At 38.2% G+C, this 11203-nt stretch overlaps 3 non-coding genes across 3 annotated transcripts; all 3 read right to left on the reverse strand.

Annotated features, from left to right (window-relative positions):
- Positions 1–2710: 2710 nt before the first annotated feature.
- Positions 2711–2783, reverse strand: Trnak-cuu (transfer RNA lysine (anticodon CUU)). Its single transcript has one exon. It is a non-coding gene; the product is annotated as a tRNA-Lys (tRNA).
- Positions 2784–3753: 970 nt separating this feature from the next.
- On the reverse strand, positions 3754–3826 carry Trnak-cuu (transfer RNA lysine (anticodon CUU)). Its single transcript has one exon. It is a non-coding gene; the product is annotated as a tRNA-Lys (tRNA).
- A 2997-nt stretch (positions 3827–6823) lies between these two features.
- Trnak-cuu (transfer RNA lysine (anticodon CUU)) lies at positions 6824–6899 on the reverse strand. Its single transcript has one exon. It is a non-coding gene; the product is annotated as a tRNA-Lys (tRNA).
- Between the last annotated feature and the right edge of the window lie 4304 nt (positions 6900–11203).

Here is an 11203-nt window from a genome sequence, read left to right on the forward strand (position 1 = left end):
CATCCGACCCCAGGGCCCCCCTCCCGGGGGTCATTTGAGGTCAAATTACTAAAACTGTCATATGGGCATGAAACTAGGTCGTGGGACTCAAACTCGGTGGGTGGGTGAAGCTCTGTCCTGGCAAGAAGATGTTTATGTTCGTTAAGTCATCCGACCCCAGGGCCCCCCCCAGGGGTCATTTGAGGTCAAATGACTAAAAACTGTCATATGGGCATGAAACTAGGTCGTACAGGATTCAAACTCGGTGGGTGGGTGTAGTTCTGTCTTGGCAAGAAGATGTTTATGTTCGTTAAGTCATCCGACCCCGGGGCCCCCTCCCAGGGGTCATTTGAGGTCAAATGACTAAAAACTGTCATATGGGCATGAAACTAGGTCGTACGGGGCTCAAACGCGGTGGGTGGGTATAGTTCTGTGCTGGCAAGAAGATGTTTATGTTCGTTAAGTTATCTGACCACGGGGTCCCCTCCCAGGGGTCATCTAAGGCCAAATTACTAAAAAGTGTCGTATGGGCATGAAACTTGGTAGGTACAGTCAACATTTAAAGCAGCATTTTTGAAGGTCATTTTGGGGTCATCCAAGGTCACCACGGGTCATCTGAGGTCAAATTAGTAAAAGCTCATATATGGGCATGAAACTTGGTAGGTACAGTCAACATTTAGAGTTATAAGTTTAGGTCATTTTGGGGTCATCCAATGTCACCCTGGGGTCATCTGAGGTCAAATTAGTAAAATTGTCATATGGGCATGTCACCATCAGCCTGGTAATCGCCAAATATGGGTAACCGCCTAGTCTATTTTAAAACTGATGCATCAATGACTATGTTCATCATGTCATATAGAGGCCTTGCATGCGACGTATCATCCCGTAAATATGGCGGACTACTCAAATGCATTCAACAAAAGCATGATTGCAATCTACCGTGACAGTTCGTCTCACACACATAATCCTGCACTACGATCAAATAGGTTGATGACAACATATGATTGAATGGACTGCACTCCGCCATAACTACGGTGAAGGACACCGGTTGAAAACCTTTGTTTGGAGCCAATCAATAATTTCATGCAGGGCCTCTATTGTATCATTCTCACATAGATATAGAAATACTAAATTCGTTCACTATCTATATTTTTACTTCTAGTAGAGCTCCAATCTAAGGGTTAAAGTTATGTTTAGGTTAGGTTAGGATTTTTTAAAAGTACCCAGTACAGTGAACCTTATGGTACAAATGCGCGCGAAAATTTTAGCATAGGCCTATTGAAACTAAACTGGTGAAATATGGGACAAAAGTGGAATAAATTCATGAAAAGCGCTAAAATGGCATTTTGTGGCTATAAAATGGCCAAATATGAGGTTAATTTCGACACAAACCAATACACAGGCGTCAATATTGGGGGGTGATTATATTGACCATCCCCTGGCAAAATATTGTGGCATTTACCCCCCCCCCCCGATCTACGCCTATGTAATTTAGAGCCCTGTGACTCCATCGGTCTCCCTCTGCCTCTCTCTCCTCCCCCTCCCCCCCTTCCTTTTTTTCTTTCTTCTTTGGCGGAAACTCTAATAGGCACAAAGGACCAATATGCGATACGTAATATATTTCCTCTTCTTTCTATATCTAACCTCCTTGGGCCTACATATTAGTACTGATATATCATACGCTGGCGAAATTACCTAATTAATCGGATTAATTAACATACTGAGCAATAGGTGAAAACAATTTTGACAAAAGGAGTTGTCCTTGTCAATTTGTAGACATGTACTTTTGATTATTTACATAGCTTCTTCTCCAATCACTGTGTAAAACATCCATCCAAAAATCTGATTGCTATTATTATATGGATGAATGGACATATCACAAAAGGATTGCTTATCTCAATAGGGCATGTACTTAAGCATTTTTTTTAACTGACCGGCGTTATTGGGCGTTTTATCGGAGGTCACCGAGTAATGCCGAAGATCAAAATCGATTTTATGTATTGTGTATGTATCATAGGACGCTCGTATTAATTGTCTCTATGCGCTTGAGAATTCAACAATATAAATAATGGTAGCTCTATTATAATACACATTAATGTTTTAAGCAGATAAAATTCCAAAATATAATACGTTTTCTGCCTTTGCTTGTCACGTGGTAGGCCTATGTTGAAGTTGCGATTATATTTTTAAATAAGTTTCAGATGAATAACAAGAAGACAAGTGGCCTAGTGGTCTAAGGCGCTGGGTTCATAGAGTACTAAGCGTTGCGCCGTGAGTTCGAACCCCGCCTCTGCCAAACTTTAAAAGAAGTAAATTAAAATTTGAATTTTTTGAATTTCATATTTGGGAAATGTGACTGGGAGAATTTATGTATGGTGTGGAGTGGTGTGATAGGGCATGTACTTTAACTGGCCGGCGCGGTCCGGTGACTAAGTCTTTATTGGGCGTTTTATCGGCAGTCAACGAGTAATGACTTTTGCTTTTTCTCAAGTTGAATATTCCTTTATGTGTTTCTTATTATCATATTTGTTTTCTTATCTTTCGCTTTTTTATGTTTGTTATCTTTCTTGTAGATGTGTTTCTATAATTAAAATATGAGTGTAGATTTATCATGCATCCAAATAACTGACAAATGAGCAAACCAACCAGAAAACAAAATTGTAATCACCATGATTACTGTTAAAGTAATATACCGGTAACAAAAGACAAACCAAAAATGTATTTAAATAGTCGCCCAACGTGGGGCTCGAACCCACGAACCTGGGATTAAGAGTCCCATGCTCTACCGACTGAGCTAGCCGGGCTGACATGTGTGCAGTTCATCTCATCTCATCTCATCTCACCTCATATCATCTCATCTCGTCTTGGCTTCTTTTGATGAATAAACGATAAGAATAAATAACATTTGTAAAATAAATCGAATCCGGTGACTTACTTTTGCAAACTTCATATATTGTGTTTAGAACTGACCCCGCTGGACATGGTTAAGGGATCTAAAATGAGCGTTTATTGCGTTTCGACAGTATTTTTTGTGGGACATGAGAGCACCTCAGACCTATCGAATACGAAGCATGTCTTTCTGATATCAAATAATTTTCATTTTTTGAAAATCACAATATAATACAAATTTTATGACAAATTATAAAAATTTGACATTTTTCAAATTTTTGATATATAACAGTCCTCGAAGTAAATTATATAAATCTAATGTTATATTCTTAAAGTGTATGTAGCAGGAGGAAAAGCCGACGGTCAATTGAAAATTTTGACCTTTCATATTGAAGATATGGATTTTTCCCCAAAAAGACCTAATTAATTTTTTTGGTGTTTTGGGGAAAAAATCCATATCTTCAATACCAAAGGTCAAAATTTTCAATTGATCGTCGGCTTTTCATCCCACCTACATACACTTTAAGTATAAATCATCAGATTTATAAAGTTTACTTCAAGTACTGTTAAATATCAAAAATATCAATTTTAATGATTTGCCATAAAATGTGTATTAAATTGCGAATTTCAAAAAATCAAAATTATTTGATATCAATTCGATATGTCTGATGTGCTCTAATGTCCCAAAATAAATACTGTCCAAACGTTCATACCCCAGCCCTTAAGTGATACAGTGAACGCAACATATCAAGTTTGCAAAAGGACAATGTCATTCTTATTCTTAATGACTTTGCACTACAAATTTACTCGTTACCAAATTATTTATTAAAATAAAAATGACACGCAACGAACCGAGTAACAACAAAAAGTTCTTGAAAATAAAGTCGCCCAACGTGGGGCTCGAACCCACGACCCTGGGATTAAGAGTCCCATGCTCTACCGACTGAGCTAGCCGGGCTGACATGTGTATAGTTCATCTCATCTCATTTATCTCATCTCGTCTCTCTTCATCTCATCTCATGTTATTTATCTCATCTTATCTCATCCCACCCCATCCTATCTCATCTCATCTCATCACATCTCATCTCATCTCATCCAACCCCATCCTATCTCATCTCATCTCATCTCATCAGTTCAGTTTTCAGTTCAGTTTTATTTCATCAAATTCCATCCATTAAATAATTACAATATAAAAAAAAGCTTTTACAAACATCGTATAATATGGTGAAAATGATGCCACTGAACGCAGAGCGTGTTGTTGTGGCACCCTTTACAAAAGTTATAGTATTAAATAATTATGATAAACAAAACTTTTAGAATAATAATAAATACAATAGCAAGATATATGCCTTGTGGTTTAGGTATATTAAACTTATTATCACAAGAGCTAAGCTTTCAATTATGATTATAAATCAATGAGTAATGATGGTGAAAATAACAACCAAACCTACACAGTAGGCGTAAAGGGGTTGTAAAATCCCATTATAATATAAAACAGTTCAGGCATGGCATAAGTATTACGGTACAATAAACAAAAATGTATTTAGCCCGGGTGAAAGCATCAGCACATGATTGCACGTGCACTTGCAACGAGTCTATATAATGAGCTAAGTTATAACTTACATAGCAGATAACTATTTAATGCAATATTTTGTAAATTAAATCTACACCAAGATATTTAATGCAATGATAAATTAACATGGTAAATGGTGTATAGTTCTGCAGAGCAAGAACAATGAAATGCAAAAGTGATAGTCTGCATACAAGGCCAAGCGAGCTGACAAAATTTATCAAATAGCATATTTTTAATATAACAAAATAATAATAATAATGATAACTAAAGACTGGAACAATACAAACAGAGTACAGACAAACGGGTCCGATTTTATGTGGAACATATATAATGAATTACCGTAATTTTATGAAAGTATATCCTGACCAATGAGAAGAGAAAAAAATCCCACCCCATCCTATCTCATCTCATCACATCTCATCTCATCTCATCCCATCACATCTCATCCCACCCCATCCTATCTCATCTCATCTCATCACATCTCATCTCATCTCATCTCATCCCACCCCATCCTATCTCATCTCATCTCATCCCACCCCATCCTATCTCATCTTATCTCATCTCATCTCATCTCATCTCATCTCATCTCATCTCATCTCATCTCATCACATCTCATCCCACCCCATCCTATCTCATCTCATCACATCTCATCTCATCTCATCACATCCCATCACATCTCATCTTATCTCATCACATCCCACCTCATCGCATCCCATCTCATCTCAGTTCACCTCATCTCATCTCATTGCTTCTTTTGGTGAATAGAGAACAAGAATTCCGTACTTATTTTTGCAAACTTGCTGGGTGTGTCTGGAACTAATCCCGCGATCCCGCTGGACTGTTACGTGATACAGCAAACGCAACGTATCAAGTTTGCAAAAATCAATGTCTTCATGCTACAAATTGATACGTTACAAATGCCTTTCCTTTTTTAAATACACACGCTATTAATCTAATCATATATCATGTAAGTCAATCACTTTGTATTAAATGTTGCTTGCAATGGCAACTGCCGACCAACTATCACCATAGGCATTCATGAGATGAGATATGATACGATGCTATGAATAAAGTCGGTAGAGCATGGTACTCTTAATCCCACGGTCCTGGGTTCGAGCCCCACTTTGGGTGGTATGTTATACTCTTTTGCTTATTCTTTTCTTTTGTAGGGGTGTTTGTGGGTGTCGGGTGTTGGTTGTGGGGTGGGGAGTGGGGATATTTGCGCTGTGTATCTAAAATGAATGATTAATTTAGTTTTTGTTGTTTGTAGCCTATGTTTGCATTTGTTTTTGTGTGAAACTTTTGCTTTTTATCACCTCATCTGATCTCACCCCTCTCATCTCATCTCATCTTACCTCATCGTATCTCATCTCTTTCACCTCATTTCATCTCACCTCACCATATCTCACCTCACCTCATCTCATTGCACTTCCTCACATCTCATCTCATCTCACCTCATCTTATCTTACCTCATCTCACCTCACTTCATCTCACCTCATCTCATCTCCTCTCCTCCCACCTCACCTCATCTCACCTCCTCTCATCTCACCTCCTCTCATCTCATCTCCTCTCCTCCCACCTCACCTCATCTCACCTCCTCTCATCTCACCTCCTCTCATCTCACCTCCTCTCATCTCACCTCCTCTCATCTCATCTCACCTCATCTCCTCTCATCTCCTCTCATCTCACCTCCTCTCATCTCACCTCACCTCCTCTCATCTCACCTCATCTCAACTCACCTTATCTCACCTCACCTCATCTCACCTCCTCTCCTCTCATCTCATCTCACCTCATCTCCTCTCATCTCACCTCACCTCCTCTCATCTCACCTCATCTCCTCTCATCTCACCTCACCTCATCTCATCTCATCACCTCATCTCATCTCACCTCACCTCATCTCCTCTCATCTCACCTCACCTCATCTCATCTCACCTCATCTCCTCTCACCTCATCTCATCTCATCTCATCTCATCTCATCTCATCTCATCTCATCTCATCTCATCTCATCTCATCTCAGCTCATCTCACCTCATCTCATCTCACCTCATGTCATCTCATCTCATATCATATCATCTCACCTCCTCTCATCTCATCTCATCTAATCCCGTCGTGGCTTCTTTTGATGGATAAACGATAAGAGTAGATACCATTTGTAAAATGAATGGAAATCTGGAAATTTTTTGCAAACTTGCTATGTTGTGTATGGAACTGACCCGCTGAGCAGGTTACGTGATACAGTAAAGGCAAAGTGTCAAGTTTGCAAAAGGACAATGTCATTATATTGACTTTGTGCTACAAATTAACCCGTTACCAAATAGCTTTATTGAAGTAGAAATGATAATGCAACGAGCAGAGCAACAACAAAACGTTAATAAAAATATGTCGCCCAACGTGGGGCTCGAACCCACGACCCTGGGATTAAGAGTCCCATGCTCTACCGACTGAGCTAAAAAAGGGGCATAAAGGACTCTAAAAGGGGGAAGGAGAAAGGAAAAGGAGGAAGGAAGGGGAAAAGAGAAGAAGAAAAAAAATGAGTTTGGTGGTGGAGTGGTAAGCACTTCCGCCTGTCACCCATTCGACCTGGGTTCAATTCCCGGCTGTGCCAAGTTTTATATTTTTTGTCCTGCTGTTTTGATAATTTTGTAGCAGTTTTATGCAATATCTGTACTTAAAAGTACATCTAAGCTAATTTTTAATTTTTTTTTCAAGTTTTCCTCAAAAATCATGTAGTGTTTATTGAGCATTTTTTTTATAATCCATAAGGCTAGATTAAAGGTGTGAAAATACCACAATCAACCTGTCTACCTGTCGTCCATCTTTTTCTGAGAAAATGAAAAAGGGAGCTGCAACCTTTGCTTTCTTGCCCTGCGGGGCGCTTTCATATTGGAACTCACTTGGAGTGTTTAGTCGTCGTATGGAGTCGCCGGCCTCAGGCCTGCCGGCCCTGCGGCCTTGCTGAACATCAGAACTATGTCAACGGTTGAAATTGGAGGGAATTGCTTTTTGCATGTCCTATTTCTGGTCCAAATTTGAGATATCGAAAACGGACCTTTCCCTTTTATAGGGATTTCTTGTTTTTCCAAAAGGTTTATTTTTATTTTTACCTTTCCAAAAGGTAGATACAAAGGTATGCAAATACCACAATTAACCCCTACGCCAGTCCCCCCTCTTTTTTCTGAGATATTGAAAAAGACAATTGGATAGGCCTACTCACACTTTTACCCATATTCGAGAAATCGAAAAGGACCTTCCCTTTCACAGGGATCTTTTAATCTTCCAAAAGGTTAATTTTATCTTTTTTCCTTTCCAAACGGTGAATACAAAGATATTTTAATAACATAATTAACCTACACGCCTACCCCCCTTCTTTTTCTGAGAAATTGAAAAAGAAAACCCGATAGGCCTACCCCTCGTGGTGTCCAAATTCGAGAAATCGAAAAAGAACTTCACCTTTTATAGGATTTTTTTTTATTCTTCCAAAGGGTTAATTTTATTTGTATTTTTCCAAAAGATGGATATAAAGGTACGTTTATACCAAAATAAACCTGACTACCAGTCCCCCCTCCTTTTCGGTGAAATTGAAAAAGACATCCATATTCGAGAAATCTGAAATGGACTTTTCAAAAAATTCATTTGAATTTTTCCAAAAGGTTTATTCTTTTTATATCTATCAAGAGATGGATATAAAGGTATATTTATACCACAGTAAACCTGAATACCTGCCCCCCTCTTTTTCTGAGAATTTGAAAAAGACTTCTCCATTGGCTCATCTTTTTCCTAGTCCAACTTCGAGAAATTGATAATGGACCTTTCCCTTTTATAGGGATTTTTTTCATCTCTTCTTCTGAGAAATAAATTTAACCCCCCTAAGAAGGTATGAAAATACTAAAAGACTTTATCCTCTGGATCTTTTAGCAGGTTCTGTTCATTCCCGTCCTTTCTTTTCAAAAAAATTCGTATATCATACAGTGCATATACGCTCCGCTTCCGAGCTAAATAAAATGGCGGACGTTAGTGATCAAAATACTTCCGGGTTCCGTATAAAAATACACGCATGCGTAGATTATGCCCCCGTTATGCCCCCTCTGGCTTGCTCTGGCAATAGCTCTGGCAATGTGTGGGAAAAGTCTGGGAATGTCTGGGAATTGTGTCGGAATGCTGGTATTGACTGGGATTTGGTTGCGATTCGCTGGGTGTTGTTTGCGAGTCCAATGGAGGTGGGGTGGAGCTAGCCGGGCTGTTATTAACACTTTATTGCATCATCAATGTCTGTAGTAGGCCTATTACAAGAATTCCGATCTAACATGTACGATTCTCAATTTTTCATGAGTGATGGATGAAGACTGTAAAATAATATCGATCTTCTATAAATACACGACTGTACATGGAAAATTGATCGATACAATATCTAGGTATGGCAGAACGATCTTATACAAACGATATCGTAATTGACATAATAAAGATATCTATCCATCATAATGTCTTTGCAAGTGGTAGTCGTTGTCATTTTAAATGGCTTTGTAAACAAAGGTACTCGATAGAATACCTTTATTTGATCTTTCCCCGTTTTTTAATGTTATGTATAACATGATAAAGCCTAAATTTGGACACAATATTATATGTATACACCGCGTTGATTCAAAAACAATGTGAGCCATTTTAGCATATTTTAACATATTTTAAAAAACAAATCGTATCAAAAGTTTAAAAACTGTTGATACGATTTGTTTTTTAAAATAATTATGTTTACGTTCGATATCCGACTCGCTGCTTGGTCTCACAGCCTCGATTCGAACACAATATTATATGTATGCACCCGGGGTATGCACCACGTTGTAAAATGATTAAAAAACAATGAGAGCCGTTAAAGTTCAAAGAAACGTTTGATACGATTTCAAACAAATTTATTTTTTTTCACGGCAGTGAAATGATGCCACTTGCACCCATATCTCATATGCACAGTTTATCCCTTACATATCCTGTGTCTTGAATAGCTACATAGCACACTACCCTGTGGTTATAAGAGGCTAGGAAATAATTCCTAATATCTCATACCCTAGTTTGTATGCCTTTATCTAATCTTGCCCCACTGACAACTTACTATTTAACACTTAACCTGTCCAAGAGTCTGTCCAGCGTAGGATTTTTTTAGCCTTTTTTAGAAACATGTTTGCAATTGGCTTATGGCCATCACATGCTGACAATATACATAACTGATTGGTTAAATAAAACTAGCAGGGGTTAGGTCAGGCCTCATCACAAAGTAAACATCATTCTGTATAGAAAACTGTGTAGCAGGTGATTTACTTCAGATAAAGTTCAATATAACTACATTGCACAAAACTAAGTCCATTATCTATAGTTAATTGAATGTTTATTGACTCTTGTAATAACCCATGTGTATAAACCTGTATAATATTGACAAAGACAAATATCACCGACCCTGACAAAAATCTAGCAAGAGCTAATAAAAATTCCTTTAAAAAAGGAATGGGGCGCCCAATGTGAGCTTGGTCGTGATGTGGTGAATTTCATGGTGTTTAGATTTGGTATTATTATCTCTTGCAAACCCGGCGACACCTCATTATAGATTTTAGACCTGTCGATAGGTTGTAAGAGGGGATAGCCTTTTCCAGGCACGAATTGGGCCATATATAAAGAAAGTTTTGCTACTTTGCAACGCAATAAAAACCTAAATGCAAAATGAGATCCTGTAGGTGGCTTCCGAGGTGGCTTAAAAACTAAATGCAAAATGAGGTTTAAAAAATATTGTTTTCCAGAGTCAAGACGCAGGTATCATTATTAAGCCTCATATCACTTATTTATTGTCAAATAAGTGCAGAGTAGGTTAGATATGAATATTAAATGTTACTTGTTAGATCAAAGTAGCTCAAAGTACATGTACTATACACCTGATCCGTGAACTTGTCTTTTTTAAAGACAAATTCTTGTTATAAATATGTTTAACGTTCGACATCCGACTAGCTGACTGGTCTCATCACACATTAGTCATCTCACAGCCTCGATTCTGACTCTAAGTCTCTAACGGACTGTGACCGGGACTGTGACCCCCTCAGTTCTCTCCAAAATTCGCCTATAAATACTCAGAGAGCACAAACCACCTTCCTCTCAACATGACCCGAACCCCAGTGCGCCTGGAGCACTGTGTATTGACGATGACTCAATCAATCTACTCGTTTTATTGAACGCGAAAATGTACTATTGCTCTGAGTAATACTGGTATTCTACTTTACCAGTCGTTATTCACGGACATGGGGGAGGAGCTAATCGCACATTACATTATATGGAAAAAGTGAAAATTGTTGTATTTTGTCAATTTAGCAAAAACAAAAAACAAAACAAAAACAACAACGACGCAGCCCTCCCTCCTAACTTTTCCAAAAAGGCAGGCACATGAAACGAATTTTAGATTTTATGTGTCCTATAGGCCTACTTATGATGATGGTGAAATAAACTTGAACTTGAGAAGTATTCAAGAAATAATTGGTCATAGGTATTTACTACTGATTTAGGCTTATCTTGTACTTTAGGATTAGGGTAAGGATCTGCTGCTTGGGCATTTGTTTGTTTGTTTGTTTGTTTGATTGATTGCTTTCACTATTAAAAAGAACTTCAAAACGCTTGTACCGTGCAGTGAAATGATCAGATAACGTTTTATTCGATATTTTGTGAATTTCGAAACTTCTCGGTAATACTTTAAGCTTCCATAATTGGCAGAAAAAATTCAAAAGTTGGTTATCAA

The sequence above is a fragment of the Amphiura filiformis genome, chromosome 20, assembly GCF_039555335.1.
Source record: "Amphiura filiformis chromosome 20, Afil_fr2py, whole genome shotgun sequence".
NCBI classification, from domain to species: Eukaryota; Metazoa; Echinodermata; class Ophiuroidea; order Amphilepidida; family Amphiuridae; genus Amphiura; species Amphiura filiformis.